A 16403-nucleotide genomic window follows, 5' to 3' on the forward strand; every position below is an offset into this window, starting at 1 on the left:
TCTAATTCAATTAATTTTTAATTCCCACTTTTAGCACATATAAACTTTTCATAAGTTACTGTCTGTAATTGGCTGATGTATGTTGTGATGTACTTAATTATGACCATTTATTTGAATTATGTGTAGTAATTTGTTGTAGATTTTTGTACTATTCTGTAAATGTTTATGTTGAAAATGATTGTTTGATATGTTAAAGTTGCACACATAGCTGTGTTCTAAGTGTCTGACCAAGATCTAAAAAATGCAGGCCATTTATTGAATATGGTAATTTCTTAAACTTTTTCATGGCATCTTTTTTTCTCCAGTTTTTAGGTATTTCAACAGGTCAGGATGCACGTCACCACCGACATTGGCAAGGAATTTTGAGTAGAGTATCAGGGGCTTTAAGTCCAACTCTGTTTAATTTGTTAATGCCCTCCCAGACTCGGGGACTGTCCTTTCTTTGTGGTTACATGGAAAAACAATCTCCCTTGCCTGCTTCCATGGATGAATTTCAAGAGCAAATCATGGGCTCTAAAGAGCCTGCAGCTGAGCCTTATATCAATGCTTCACATCAGAAGTTCAAGGAGAATTGAAGTAAGAAATGATATTGTTTCAGCAATAATCTAAATGAGAAATTTTTAAATTTTGTAGTACATTCACTTGCTATCATAAATATCTTAATACTGTTAGAAAAAGTACACTAAGAAGTAAAACATGAAAAATATGCAGAAAATTCATTAGTGCAAGAAATTATTTCACAAAAATGTATTTCTGTTTTCAATCCTCATAACCCAGTTGTTCAGTTATAACTTTCAGCCTAGGAGTCATGGAGCAGACCCAAAGACTTAGAATCATCTAAATCAAGCACTGTTTGCATAATACAGGTTAGAAACATGGTCTTCCCTCACAGTTTAGAACAATACAAGAATGGTTTCACTATGCTTTTTGCACCTCTGAAAGAATTAAGTAACTAGTCTTGGCACACTGAACTGCATTTTTGGTTTAATTTTGAGGGATTTAGATTTTAGACTTTTACATTTAGTCTGTAAATCAGTTGCATTGGAATAAACCTAATGCTAATTTCAATTATCTTTTTAGAAAATAAGAATTTTAATATAAAAAAATGAAAATTTCATTTATAATAAATGAAATTATTACAATGAGCATTTAAAAGAAGATATTACTAAGATATTACCCTGGTTATATACCAAAAATTTTTAGGGCATTATTATCTATTTAAAAAAATAGAAATCAAAATTCGGTGCCAAAATTGCTTTTCCGCTGAATACATTTGCAATAATTGGGCAATATATAAGCCTAACAACCACCCGCCGATAACCCAGTTATCAGTTCATAAAGCGCACAAAATTTCTTTTTTTGTCTATTTGTTTTTCACTTATCCAAACTGTCAGACTGGAATCCTGTATATAACCAAAGACTGCATTATTGTATAACTTTTCTAAGATTTCTTAAAGTTGTAAATTTGGATAAAACTGTAACTTTGGTTATAAATTTATTCCATGCCTAAATATCTGCTGTAATGCCTTGTACTAAGTCATTTTGGAAATTGTTCCAAGACATGGGACCTAATTTGAACAAACCCTTTTAAAAAATAAAATATACACCCTATAAATTCTGTTTCACAACCCCACATTTGCTAATAATTAGTAATGCCATAATGATATTTAGCTTGGTTGGTGTACAGTAAAGTCCACATTTTGCTATCCTTTTATGATAGACTGTCCAGTGGTATGGAATTCAATTCTGTTTAAGCCACATATGATACCACAAATTACATCATAAAAATGTGAAATCCAAAAGAGTGGCATGAGTTCATCAACATTTGGTAATGGTTTATGTAACTCATAAAAAAAACTTCATGATAAATCAGAATACTGTATACTCTATACCAATCTCCATGACAACAATATGTGTAATATTCAGATCGCTGTTAAAAGATGACAATTCAATTTATTCTTTATATAACAAAAATCTTATTTGGAATGAATTTTACCTATAGTTAAAGTTACCTTTTATCTTCGTTTAAACATCAGGTGCAGTCGGCATTAAAATAAAATAAAATGTACATTTATTATTCCTGTCCTCTGCAGTCACCTGTTTTTCCACACAAAGTGGTTTTGGAATATATATGATAACAGAATTCTTCATACCATCTGCTTCTACAGATGTTGAATTTCGTGACATATTTTTGATGATTTCTGGCTGAATTTCTCCTGTACTTTAATTGTGCCTGTTTTCTGTTTTTTTGATTATAGCTACAACAAGCAAAGACAAAAGCATTATGTTGTATAAGAATATTTACACCAAATATTTCAGTTTTGCAGCTTGACCACATAGCCTAGCTGAGGCATGTGTGGTTTTTCTTGTCAAGATAACGAGTGATCTGAGGAGATGATGGAATTTTTTCCTAAAATTTAATGCTAGAGAATCATACTCAGACTTTTCCAGTTTTAACGGCAGTTTAAAGTTTTTCCATTTACCACTGCCCATTATAATAGTTTAAGTCACCTTTATTTAGGACAGGCACCAGGCGCTTGCTCAAACTGAAGTACCTTTGATTGCAGTATGTATTCTTAGTCACATACTGATTCATGCAAGATGACATTATGTATGAATCATCAGCATAATGTATGAATAGTGATATATATATATATATATATATATATATCCTATATCATATTATTATATATATATAGCTATATACAAAGGTATCCTATAAAATAACCTTATTAACACTTTTGTAGAGTGATTCATTTATCACACATTACCACAGGTGAAAAATAAGAAGCAGGGTGTAGGTCTGACCGGTTTCGACTTTATTTCAAGCCATTGACAAGGACTGATACAGAGTGTGAAAGTCACAAATATATATACTACAAGAACAATACTGAGGGTTGACATACAAAACCGTTAGAGCTCCATATCCCCACTCAGGCCGGTGTCGAGGTAGGAGTGGCCTTTAAAACTCATTTGGCTAAAAATCACAATAGACTCTCAGGGGACATTGCTGATAAACAGACCATACCCCACCTCAGATCCACACCTGACAGGTGTCATGGAGAAATTTTGGAAACTCATTAACATTACTACCCTCGTTACTGTGTTTACAAATATGATAATCCTATTTTCATATATCTCTACTGCCTACCTTAAAGTTTAAACAATTTACAAATTTCTTTTTGATATTAAAGGATCAAGTTTATACATCCCTTGACTGATATTCATATTATGGTTGTAACTTTCTTTTATGAAGCTAGATTCAATGATGTTCCTTTCAGTGCATTATTAGAATATACAATCCTTTTGCCCCTTCCCAGTTGATAGCATGATTGTTCTCACTAACATGTACAAATATACCACTGTTCCCTTGTGCATATCTCACACATTTCTTATGTTGTTCAATTCTTTTTCCAGTGCTTTCCCATTTGGCCAATATAAAAGTTGTCAAAAGACTTACACAGAATTTTATATACACACCCTTTAATATTGTCTGGGGAGTTCTTGATAAGTACATTTTTTCATTGTTGTATTGTTCTTAAATGCGACATTAACACCAAAATTCTTAAGAAGATGAGGATATCTTTCATACTATTATTATAAGGCAGAACAAGCAAATTTTTTTCCTGTTGTAAGGTTCTTTCTGGTTTTGATACATAGTCTTTTTGCCGCTTCAAATGCACTGTTTAATACACTATCAGGATATTTCAATTTTTGCCTGCATTCCTAATCTTATCTATTTCATCATCAATATATTCAGGGCTACATACCCGTAATGCTCTTAAAAACATAGATGAAAACACTGACTTTTTAACCTTATTGCTTTGTCCAGAATAGAAATGCACATAGGAAGAAATATTAGTGGGTTTTCTATACACACTATATTTAAACCCACTACTATTTCTTCGTATGAGGACATCCAGAAACAGTAAACCCATCATTTTCCATTTCCATCGTGAATTTAATTGATGGTACTAATTGATTTAACTTAGCAAAAAAAGTTTTTACATCTTGGTTCCCTACTGGCCATACACAAATTATGTCGTCAACATACCTAAAACATGTTACATTACGTTAGGATTATGTTGTTTAATATCTTCTTTTCAAAAAATTCCATATATAAGTTACTTAACACTGGGGATACAGGTTTCCCATTGCCATACCAAAATTTTGTGATTAAATTTACATTAAATTCAAATTTACAATCTTTTACACATAATTTAATCAGTTCAATTAAAGTACTTTTAGAAAATGGGATATCCAGCTGTGTGTTCTCTAACAATTCAGATAAAAACTTCATCAGATCACTCTATTGGCACCTTTGTGAATAGTGATACAACATAAAACTTACAAGCCTGGATTCACTATAAATCTCTACACTATTTAGTTTATTTATCAGGTCCACATTATTCTTGATATTATCCATGAATCCAGGCTTAGTTAATAACTGATGTTGTATCACTTTCACAAAATGCCAATAGATGATCTGATGAAGTTTTTATCTGAATTGTTAGAAACACACAGCTGGATATCCCATTTTCTAAAAACTACTTTAATTGAAAATATGATTAAATTATGTGTTGGAAGATTGTCAATTTGAATTTAATCATAAATTTTACTCACATTTGTTTGGCAATCGTTTAACCCTTATCCCCAGTTTAAAGTAACATATATGGAATTTTTGAAAAATATACATTTAAAAACATAATCCCAGATTTAACATGGTTTAGGTATGTTGACTTTTTCTACCATTTTTCAAATCTTTCAAGATTTTTAAAAAACTTTTTCTTTTGTAAGTTAAATCCAACACTTTCCATCAATTAAATTCACGATGGAAATGGAAAATGATGGATGCTTTATTCCGTTATCTGGATGTTCCTCATCTTCTTTGAATAGTAGTGGGTTTAAATATAGTGTGTATAAAAACCCACTAATATTTCTTCCTATGTCATTTTATTCTGGACAACCGATGCAATAAGGTTAAAAAGTCCATGCCGTTTTCATCTATGTTTTTGGCATTGTCTATGTATTCCAATTATTGATGATGAAATAGATAAGATTAGGAATGCAGGCAAAAAATTGAAATCATCCTGATAGTGTATTAAACAGTGCATTTGAATTTTACCAAAAAGACTATGTATCAAAACCAGAACAGAACCTTAGGCAACACAAAAAAACTTGCTTGTTCTGCCTTATAATAATAGTATGAAAGATATCCCTCATCTTCTTAATGGTTTTGGTGTTAATGTCGCATTTAAGAATCAATACAACAATGAAAAATGTACTTATCAGAACTCCCAGACAATATTAAACGTGTGTATATAAAATTCTGTAAGTCTTGTGACAACTTTTATATTGCCAAACCATCGCTACTGGAAAAAAGAATTGAACAACATAAGAAATGTGTGAGATATTCACAAGGGAACAGTGGTATATTTGTACATGTTAGTGAGAACAATCATGCTATCAACTGGGAAGGGGCAAAGGTTGTATATTCTAATAATGCACTGGAAAGGAACATCATTGAATTATTTTGATAAAAGAAAGTTACAACCATAATTAATTCAGTCAGATGTATAAACTTGATCCTTTAATATCAAAAGAAATTTGTAAATTGGTTAATTATCAGAGTTGGCATTAGAGATGTATGAAAATAGGATTATCATATTTGAAACACAGTCTAGGGTAGTAATGTTAATGAGTTTCCAAACTCCGCCTCCATGACACCTGTCAGATGGGATCTGAGTGGGTATGGTCTGTTTATCAGCAATGTCCCCATTCAGCAGTACCAGTGTGATTTTTAGCCAAATGAGTTTTAAAGGCCACTCCTACCTCGACACCGAACTTTTGGGGATATTGAGCTTAACACTTGTTTTTGTATGTTCGTCATTACTACTGTTCTTGTAGTATATATATTTGTGACTTCTCACACTCTGTATCAGTCCTTCGTCAATGGCTTGAAATAAAAATCGCACCATTCAGGACCTACACCCCGGTCACCTGGAAGAATGGTTTCTAAACTTTAATCACTATTAATAGCGTATATATATTATAAATCCAATTAATTATATTTATATATATATATATTGATAATATTGTATATAATGTTAGAGCAGAAGGAAACCAGTGGGACACTCCAGTGGTTTATTACACGTCCAATCAGTACAGAGGCGTGACTGCAAGTAAGGTGCAGGCGCGGGAAACATTGGCGCCAATTCCGCTCTCCTCCTGACAACATACATCACACACAATCAACCATCCTACATCCCCCCCCTAAGATTATGGCATGGCAGAATGGCAAAATATTAAATGAAAATAATAAGTAAACATGTATTAAATGCATATATATAGACAAAGAAAACTGTAAAGGAAGATCCCATAGGACAAAAGCAATGGTTAACACTGAGTGTCACAACATACAAGGACATGCATGGCAACAATATATAGTACATGCATAAAATATGTTTGCACAACAGAATTTCTATCCAGTTCAGCTTACTGAAAACAAAAGATAAAATGAGCATAAGGGACAACAAAATGTAACTGTACAAGGTGACACAAGCACAAGCATGGGTTAACGCTCGATATCACCCATGACATACTCGCCCATCCATGAGGGTTGCACTGTGCGCCTTTTGGACGAGGTGGAGCAGGTTCCAGGCTTGGGGAATGGCTGAGGACGTTGGGGTTGCCGTTTTAACACTTTCAGGTGCTTCCTGTTTCTAAGTGACACCCGACCGCTTCCATCCAGCCTAATGAGATACTGTCGGTGGCCCTTAGACTCCACTGCCAACCCAGATCGGTCCCAGGTTTTGGTTACAGGAACCTGCACTCTTACCCTGCAGCCTACAACCAGAGGTAGAAGCTCCTGGTACCAGTATATGGTGGGGTCTCCTCTTGGGACTCTGCCATTCGTAGCTCCCTCCGCTGAATTATCTCATCCCAGTGTCTCTCCACCTTGTAATGCTGTCTGGGTGTTGGCACTCCATCTCTGAGCTGCCTGCCAATAGCGAGCTGTGCTGGGGACTTGTCAAACCCCTTAGGGGTATATTGAGGTACTGAAGAATTGCCAGGGATGCCTTGTTGCAATCGAGGCTGCCTCCTTTGCCTATTTTAGACCTGATGATCCTCTTGGCAGTCTTGACTGCTGCTTCGGCCCTTCCATTAGACTGGGGGTGATGGGCTGACGACAGGCATACCGTAACCCCCCATTTTCTGAAGAATGATGTGGTCTCTTCACTAATGAGGTTTGTGCCCCCATCTGTCGAGATTAGCTCTGGTGCTCCCCATCTTGTGAAGTATGTCCTCAAGACTGATATAATTCTTGATGACGTTGTGCCATGTGGGAAGTGTGCCACTTCCAGCCACCCAGTGAGCCTGTCTGCATAAGCCATGTACATATGGCCCTCAACTGTAGCATGTCCACCACTGTCGACTGGAATGGGTATTCTGGGGTGGTGTGAGTACTAATGGTTCAGCAGGTTGTGATGGAGCATGTACATCACAAGAGGCACATCCATCCCTGTGGCTCTGCAGGTCACCTTCCATCTCTGGCCAGTAAACCGATTGTCTAGCCCTGCGGAGCATGGAGTCTACCCCCTGATGTCCTGCATGAAGGCCTGTAATGACTTGACAGCGAAGTTCCTCTGGGATGAGCAGACGTGGGCATCCTTGTTCGTAAGTGTAGACTATCAGGTCTTCTACCATAGATAACCTGTCCCTAACTGAGTAAAACTGACGTAGGCAGGCCACCTCCTGTGCCTTCTGCAGGCACCAGTCATTTACTGCAACTTTAGCTGCCAGCAGCTGGTACACAGGGTCTTTAGAGGCTGCTTCTTTGACCCTCTCTCATCCAGCATGAGGCATTCTTGCTGAAGTGCAGTCAGTGTCCTCAAGTTCAGAATCCTTGTCATCTGGTTTGCAACGGAGAGCAGGGAAGCGTGATAAGAAGTCACAGCGCACCTCTTCCTGGCAAGCATCCACCTGGAACCTGTATTGTAAATTTCATGAGACGAAGAGAGTCTTGGTTTATTATATCCTTCCAGCCTCTATCACCCAAGAGCTTGACCAGCGGGTGATCAGTCACGATCAGTAGTTGGTGGCTCAACAGGAGTAGCCTGGCCTCTTGAGACACCATGTGATAGCTCAGGCTTCCTCATCAAGGTATACCCAGCTTCAGCTCATACAAATGGCGGCCCCGTGATAAGGCAACACGCCACCCACCCTGCAGCAAATGGGGACATCAGCCGAGGTACAAGCACAGTATCGCTGCAGGATGACAAACCCAATCCCATCCCTGCTCCAATCTGTTAGGGCCACTGTAGGTTGGGATTTGTCATAGTATACCAGCCCATCTTGGCCAGCTTGCTTATGGCCTCCTGTGCTTGGCAGAATCTCTCTTGTAGGTTGCTATCCCAGTACACATTCTGCTTGTAGACTTTTCAGGAGGCTCTAAAGGGTTCCATCAGTGGGGGCAAATGGCAAGGAAGGGGTGCCAACTGGTTGACAAAGCCATCATGACCTGGATGTCAGTGACAGAGGGGTTGTCTGGCATAGGGAATCTGCATGGCAGCTAGACTCTCCTCAGGGGCCTGTAGGAATCCCATCCCAGCTGAACTGACGGTTCACTTTCTTCGGCAGAAACTGAACTTCTGGCTTGGAGGGTTATGCCCTTTTAGCATTACGTGTCCAAGAAATTATAGGTGTGCCAAAGGCCTCCTTGACTCTGTTGTCTGGTTACAGAAAAGAGTATCGTCCACACATTTGTGTTTTTGGGGATGTCCTTGATGGCGCTATCAAACTCCTTGGTGTAGGTATCTGAAGCTGAACGGTGTCCCATGGGGTGTTCTTCTGTACTGCAACACCCCAGGGTGTGATAAAGGTTGTGAGTTCATGCTCTCTTCATCTAACTCACCTGTGGAAGTCCATTGCACATCTGTCACTGTCTTGAAGGAATGTAAAGATGCACTTAAAGATCATGCCGAAAGGAGCAGGGGTGTGATGTCTCTCTCCTGCAGGAGGCATTAAGGCATTGAAAGTCCACAGTGCGGCGGGGCTGACTTGACTTGGCAACAATGACCATCCGCGCACACCATTCTGTTGCTTCACCAGTAGGTACCTCCTCAATGATGCCCTCTCTTGATGTCCTGGTCCAACTGCTTTTCACTTCGACTCCCAATGCCGGGCACTGATGCTGGGGTGTGGCATGCATAGGGTTGCCCGGCAGTAGATGAATATGGTGTGGCTTGCCCCATGACTGGGAGGGCTCCTCTCTGTATTGAAAGTTGATGATGAAAATGGCGCAAGAGCCACTGCTCCAACTTTGGGACGTTCTCCTCCACTGGTGGAAAGGGCATGATGAGGGCTTGGGCAGGGGGATGGCTCCAATGGGTGGGGGACTTCCTGCTCCAATGTGAGGCTCACTGACACTGGTAGGTGGGGGGAAAGGACTGGAGCACGAGGCCAAGGTCCTACAAGCAGCCAGAAAGGAAGCAAGACCTTTGCAGACTTGATAAAGTGCACTTCTTTGACAGCTGTCCTGGCACTGTACTGAATGCAAAGAGGGGCAGTCCCATACACTGGAATCAATATTGGCAACATCACGTAGGCCCCTGCAGTGTTTCAGAAAGGGCAGGTCTTTCAATGAGGGTCAACAGCAAGGTGGGGCCTGCAACACACACTTGGGCCCTGTGTCTACTCACAGCCCGTACAGGCTTGTGACCCTTAGACCCAGGGGCCCATGCACCATGTGAGGATACTTGTCACTTGTATAGTAGGCTGCACACTGGGTTGTACCCCGGCGTGACTGATCCCAGTGTTACTGACGAAGCAGGGGCATCAACACTCTTCTTGCTCTACAGAACCGTTTCAAGTGGGCCATTTTTTTGACAGCCATGACAAACACTATTTCTCGCCGGCACAAGACCTTCCTTGGCTCATGTTGACTCCACAGCGTTCCCACATACGAGAAATTGATGGAAACTGAGGACCTCTCACCACTCTTCACCGCTGCACACCAGGGGCTGGGGTCTGTCTCCACATCAGCCGCAAGGGGCTCTTGATGCCATGTATCATGCTGGGGCATGGAAGCATCTTTTGTGGGCTGCCCATATGTCGCACACACTGCCCCAAGGCATCTACACTACAAATGGAATCACACGACCTGTAGAGGTCTCTTTTCAATATCTCATCCCTAGACCTACCATAGGCTTCCTAATAGCATATATCAGATAAATCGCTTACAGCTAGGATACTGAAAGCCACAATCCATGGCTTTTTGAGAGCACTTTGCAAAATATGAACTAATTGACTCTCAATGTCCTGCATATACACAAAAACTCAGCCCAATGCAAGGTCTGGTTCGAAGCACGCAGAACCATGGTCCCTATAGCATCCAAAGACCCTTCTGGAGACAAATTAGCCCATCAGCATCACAATACCTGCATCCAGTGTACGTTGCAACTCTGGGGTGCAGTAGTTTAATGTGTTGAACTTGCATCCAAGTTGGTTGAGCTTATATAGCCTAAACCACTGACCGCTTCAAGTCCTGAAGGAGGTTTCATGACATTTCCAAAGCACACTTCTCTGGTAGTGGTGGGGCTGGGACTGCTTTGTAGACACAAGCCACTCTCATTGCAGCTAAGTAGTCATTAAGGGCTTGCAACGTGATCTCGCCCTCTTCGGCAACTACATGCTGAAGAGCTGGTGATCTTGGTGCCACTCCAACAGGAGTACTGTGGGTACCTGAGATCGCCGTGTCTCTCCTTGAAAGATGGTCTCCTGGTGTGACATCCTTATCCTTTACAACACTCCTACTCACTGGCGCCATGTTAGAGGCAGAAGGAAACCAGTGGGACACCCAGTGCTTTATTACACGTCCAGTCAGTACAGAGGTGTGACTGAAAGTAATGCACGCGGGAGCAAACATTGGCGCCAATTCCTCCTCCTGACAACATACATCACACACAATCAACCATCCTACAATATATATATATATATATATATATATATATGTGTGTGTGTGTGTGTGTGTGTGTGTGTGTGTGTGTGTGTGTGTGTAATGTTTTGCATGCATATGTAGATAGGCCTATACTTTAATCTATGTTATATATAAGTAGATTATATATTATTGTGTGGTGTCACTGTTTTGTCTGTCGGCTACATCCTCCTCTACTTCGGCCAGGGTTTAAAAGGCCTACAGGTCAAAAATCAACATAGGCTACAGGTACAGCAGGGCTAAGCTATCCTACATGTTTACAATATCTGTGTTAGGGTACTGTAGGCCTGGGTCACTCATAGGTTATTATCATACTCCAAAATAAATACAGTACTGGTCAATGGCTTCATGGCCAACCTTAGGATGGAAGGGAATATATCAATCTATACTAGATATTACACCTTATGCTGTCACCATATATATATTTAATGATAATAATAGTAGTTAAATATTAGTTCCGAAGAGGCAGAGTTTCTTGATGATGCATCAGACTCGTAACCTCTCCTTGATAGACCTACTTGCGAGGCTAATGGGAGGAATGTCGTTTTCCTTTTCTCAACTCGGTTTTAAGGAGCAGAAACAGTTGTATGAAAATCATTTTAAGTAGCCCTGCTCAACCATTAGTAGCTTTTTTTTTTTTTTTTGAAAGTGGCTCCTAATTGTCTCCATAACCCCTAAGTGTTTAAGGATATCACCTAAATGCCTTGAATCAGGATATGTATTTGATTTTTAGAACTACCTTTGAAGTCTTCCCTCTAAGGTCTTGCCCCTACAGCCCTTTATGCATGTCAGTTCTTTGTAGAATTTCCCAAACTACTCTCAAGTTCTGCTTCAGTAGTGTTCTGGCTCACATTCTGAGTGGAAAAATTTACTCATGTAATCATAACTGATGTTTTGAACTCCCAGGTCAAGTAGGTTGTGTGGATCCTCAGTAGGCCATGTGCAGTCTTTCAGAAGTCCCTGGCAAAGCATGAAGTTGAACCTTTGGTAGTGCTTGTTCTCACGGAAGGATACATTGTACCTTTTGTTATTTCTTTTACTCTTACCATCTTCTGATATCCTTCTCTCCAAACTCTTCACGCAGATAAGTTCAGAGTTTGGAAAGATAGATTGGACAGTTGTTATGCAATGAGGCCATTGAGCCATGGGCATTTCCTGCCTCAACAAGTTTATTCATATGCTTCCCTTTTCGATGAGTCTTTCAGTTTGCTCCTGGCAGTCTTTTAGAAGGGCAAAGGATAATTTCTGTCTGTGTGTAGACACATACTTCCATTTCCCAGTACACCTTCGAAGTAAAGTATTCTCCTGTGAGTCGAAGTTTTAGCAGTATGGAGTCATCTGCTTGATATCAGAGTAGTTCTCTCTTGTTTGGACGACTGGTTTGTTCTCACCAAAGGTTTTTTATGATGACCTTGAGGGTGAAGAACTGTTTTATGTCTAACTTCAGGGTTTTTTTTTTCCTATGTTGACTAAACTACACTTTTCTGACCCAGTTGGTTGCTTATCTGGGAATAACATCAGCTCTCTCTTGTTAGGGGTTTGCCAGCAGAGAGATGGATAGCCAATTTTCTATGGGTTGGCCTGTAGTCCTAAGAACCTTTACTTTGTCCTCAGATGTCTCGGAGGCAGATTGGGGCCCATTCTGAGAAACATTCAGATGTCTGGAGTTGGAAGATTAAACTCATTCTTGGCAGTTTACAATGGTCTTATGACAAGTCTTGATTAAACTCTACAGACAACAGAGACAGTTCAAGTTCAAGAGTTGTTCAGACTAGCAAAGAAACTTCTTATCCTTTGGACAGTCCAGCAAAGATCTTTTCATTACCTCATTTTTCTAGGAAAAACCTTTGTTATTGAAGACCAAGCAGAAAAGGCACAGTCTCAAGTCAGATAGTCTCTTCTCTTCCTCAGGTTTGCCAACCTTTGGGAGACCCAACACCCCCTTCTGTTCATGACTGCCCAGAACACATCTCTACCAGTTTACTGCCCTCTGCATGGGCAGTTGATGCCTTCCTTCAGAATGTCAATTCTAGACCCATATGCTTTTCCTCTGTTAGCAGTCTGAGGAAATACTCAACAAGTTGTGAGCTTTGCAGATCACAATGATGATTTTCATAGCTCATTCATGGCCCAAAACGGGTTGGTTCCCCCTAACTTCTTTCCTGACATTAGTTGTTCCTGGTCTTCTTACTTCCAGAAAAGATTTTTTTTTTAGACAGTTTTATTCCAGACATGCTTCATCTACCCTACACAGATTGTCAATTGTCATGAGCTAAGGGCATTTCTAGAATGGCCAAGGAAGCAATCCTTAAAATCTAGAAGACCCTCCACTGTTAGACGTGTATCAATAATGGTTAGTTTTTTTTTTTATCTTGGTGCTTGTCCAGAGTGATATCCAGCACCTGTTCCACTAGAGATCTTGTTTGAAGTTCTACTAGCATCTCAGGTATGCTAAACAGTTTTCTGTCTCGGCGATCAAGGATACCACTTTACTCTGTTTTCAGTTCTGCGTTATGCTGACTGCAATATTGCTCACGATGTAAAGTTTGAAGAGGTTTTCAGTCTTTTGTGCTGGAAACTTCATCTGCCTATCATGATTTATGATGAAATTTAGATGTAGTCCTTCAGATTTTACCTAACCTCAGCTGAGCCTTTTGATAAGGCATCACTTAAGATCTTTGGAGACACTTTTCTTTTAGCTCTTGCTGTGGCAGAGTGTATCATGAGTTTCAAGCCCTCTCTTGTATGTGGGCTTTGTTCTAGGACAACTCTCTTATTTCTTTAGTTGCTTAGAGAAAAGATAAAAGTGAAAGCCCTTCCCAGTTTTGTGACAGTACCTAATTCCTTTGATAGTAATTGAAGAAGTGGCTATCTTTAAGTCCAGTTGGACTTATTAAAGAGTTTTTATTAGTGAGCTATAAGCCCTTTCTTGTTTTTGGGCTTTGTTCTATGACAGCCGCTCTCTTTTCTTTCTTTGCTTAGAGAAAAGATATAGAAGTGAAAGCCCTTCCCAGAATTGACAGTGCCTAATTCAACTCCTTAGGTAGGCTATGATGTCCAGTTAGAACAACTATAAGGGTTTACCTGGACAGACATAAACCTTCAGGAGAAGGAATTTTTTTATTTTCTGTGGTGTTAAAGGCAAAACTCTCCAATGTACATGACAGCTAAAGTCAATGCACACAGGAGTTGATTCCTGAGCTTTTACCTTTTTTTGGAAATAATCCTCCTAGCTTCAGTACCGTGTAAACTTTTCTTTTTATTTATGATATTTCCTTTAATACCCGTTTCTAGAAAAGTTTGTCATGCAGCTCAGGGAGATGTAATTGTTTTTGCCTCATTATTTGCAAAATGTTTAATTTTAGGCAGATAGTTTATGTTTTCTAACAATTTTAGGCGTAGTACAATTTTAATTTTAGGCAGACAGAAGCCTACTCAGTCTTTTCCTTTTGTCTTCTGGTGTTGCTTCTCCTCCTCCTCCATTAGCCTACCTGGTCGCCTAGGTTAATTCCTCCCTCACCCCTTCTGCTCCATGTTCATTTGCTTCCTATGTGGTTCAGGAAAACAAATAATAAGTAATTAAGATATATTCTTCTATCATAGTCATGTATATTGTCAATATTGCTCGTATGTCATTAAATTAGAGAGAAGGTGTCAGAGCCTTGGCATCTATCTGTAGTCCTGCATCCATTGTTCTTCTCTGCGGATGGGAACCATGGCAGTATCGGGAGCAAGGTCTGTGCCCTTCGCCAACTCTTTCAGTTGTCTCTCCTTATGAGTTGTTTTGTTGTTTGGCTCTCGCATTCGCTAGTTCACATGTCACCTGTTTAGTGAGTGATAAAGATGGGTATAAACCATAGAGTTATTTAAGGATGTAGACATATTACATTTGCTTCAGTAGTTCTGAGTCGCACTGTCAGTTCTGTTTTTTTGCTCTCCTGATATCATCCCTGTGCAGACGATATCCCTCCGCCCCTCTTTCTCATTTCCCCCCTGTATCATCTTGTAACAATTATTCCTCTTCAGCCACTTCCTTATGTAGAGTGAATTAGCTGGGTGGTGGAACAACTCTCGCTTCTCGCAAATGTTGTGCAGACAACACCATCTGTTATCACGGTTACGTGGTGACATGCAAGAAACCTCTAACTTCCCCATCCATGCAGATGACACCAACTGTCATCAAGGTTACATGATGACATCATACAAGAATCCTCTCTTTCTCAATCCAGTACTGTCTCCCAGCATTTCGTGGCATCATTGCTGATGTTCTGGCATTGTCACCTTTTCTGTCTGAGTTCCTCTGTTTAGACTTTAGGAGTTTCAACCATGTTTTTGTTTTAATTCCCCTTTAGTATTTAAGCAGTGCTTAGCTCACGTGGTTCCCTTTTCACTTCCTTTTGCTGAAGATGAATCTGTTAACTGGCCCTGTAGTTTACTTCTGCTTGGCTCCTGTTAAACGAATAAAAAGTTAACGCTGATTATGGTAAGGTGCATTTTCATGGATGTACTGTAGAGCCTTTGGGATGGGTGAACAGTCAAAAGAGCAAGATAGGAAACTGTTTAGTGTTTAATAGCTTGGCTTTTAACACGAATAGTGTAGTGTACTTGCAACTGTGTTTGTACATGAGGTATAAAATGCCCTTAGTCCCTTATTTTGGGGATGCCTGAATCAAATATGATAGTAACCTTGCTTTGTATCTTATCGTTAGTTGTTAGGAAATCCTGTTTTTGAATTTTGGGAGCATGAAGGTACACATTAGTGTATAGGAGCATACCTTTGTATATGAAGCTGGTATTACCTTTAGTTTTGGACTGTCAGCTATGGGCTTTCGACTCAGGCACAGGAGTCACTAGTACTCTACGAGATAGAGTCCTTTTTTCCCAGTAAGGATCCTTTGACAAGTCTCGCTCTGAGGAACTTCCACCCTGTTGTGGTTCCAACGTGTGGCTACAGTACTTGCCAGTAAGGATCACACAACAGGCAGGAGTGTTGAGAAGCTTTTTCCTCCCCTTTTGAAAAAGCTTTTAGCTCGCTTGGCTGCACGCTGTTTCTCTGGCTGCACCAACCCTCCATCCTCATTCAGTGTGGCAGTCAGCTAACTTTAACATTAGGTAAGTCATTCCAAATAATGAGAATTTTCATGATAAAATTAATTATTTGTGTACTACCTACTGTTAAAGTGGAAACCCACCCAGCCTCCCCACATCTTAGTGGGTGGTTATGAAGAATTCTGACTGTACAGACACCACCACCTGGTGGGAAAACAGGTGACTGCAGAGACAGTCCTAATATGTTAGTTAGCGTTTTTTTGAATTTTTTTTAAATGCGAATCACACCTAATGGCACGAAGATGTAAGCTAACTTTAACAGTAGGTAAGTATCCAAATAATTAATTTTATTGAGTAG

The sequence above is a fragment of the Macrobrachium rosenbergii genome, chromosome 52 (genome assembly GCF_040412425.1).
Source record: "Macrobrachium rosenbergii isolate ZJJX-2024 chromosome 52, ASM4041242v1, whole genome shotgun sequence".
Taxonomy (NCBI): Eukaryota; Metazoa; Arthropoda; class Malacostraca; order Decapoda; family Palaemonidae; genus Macrobrachium; species Macrobrachium rosenbergii.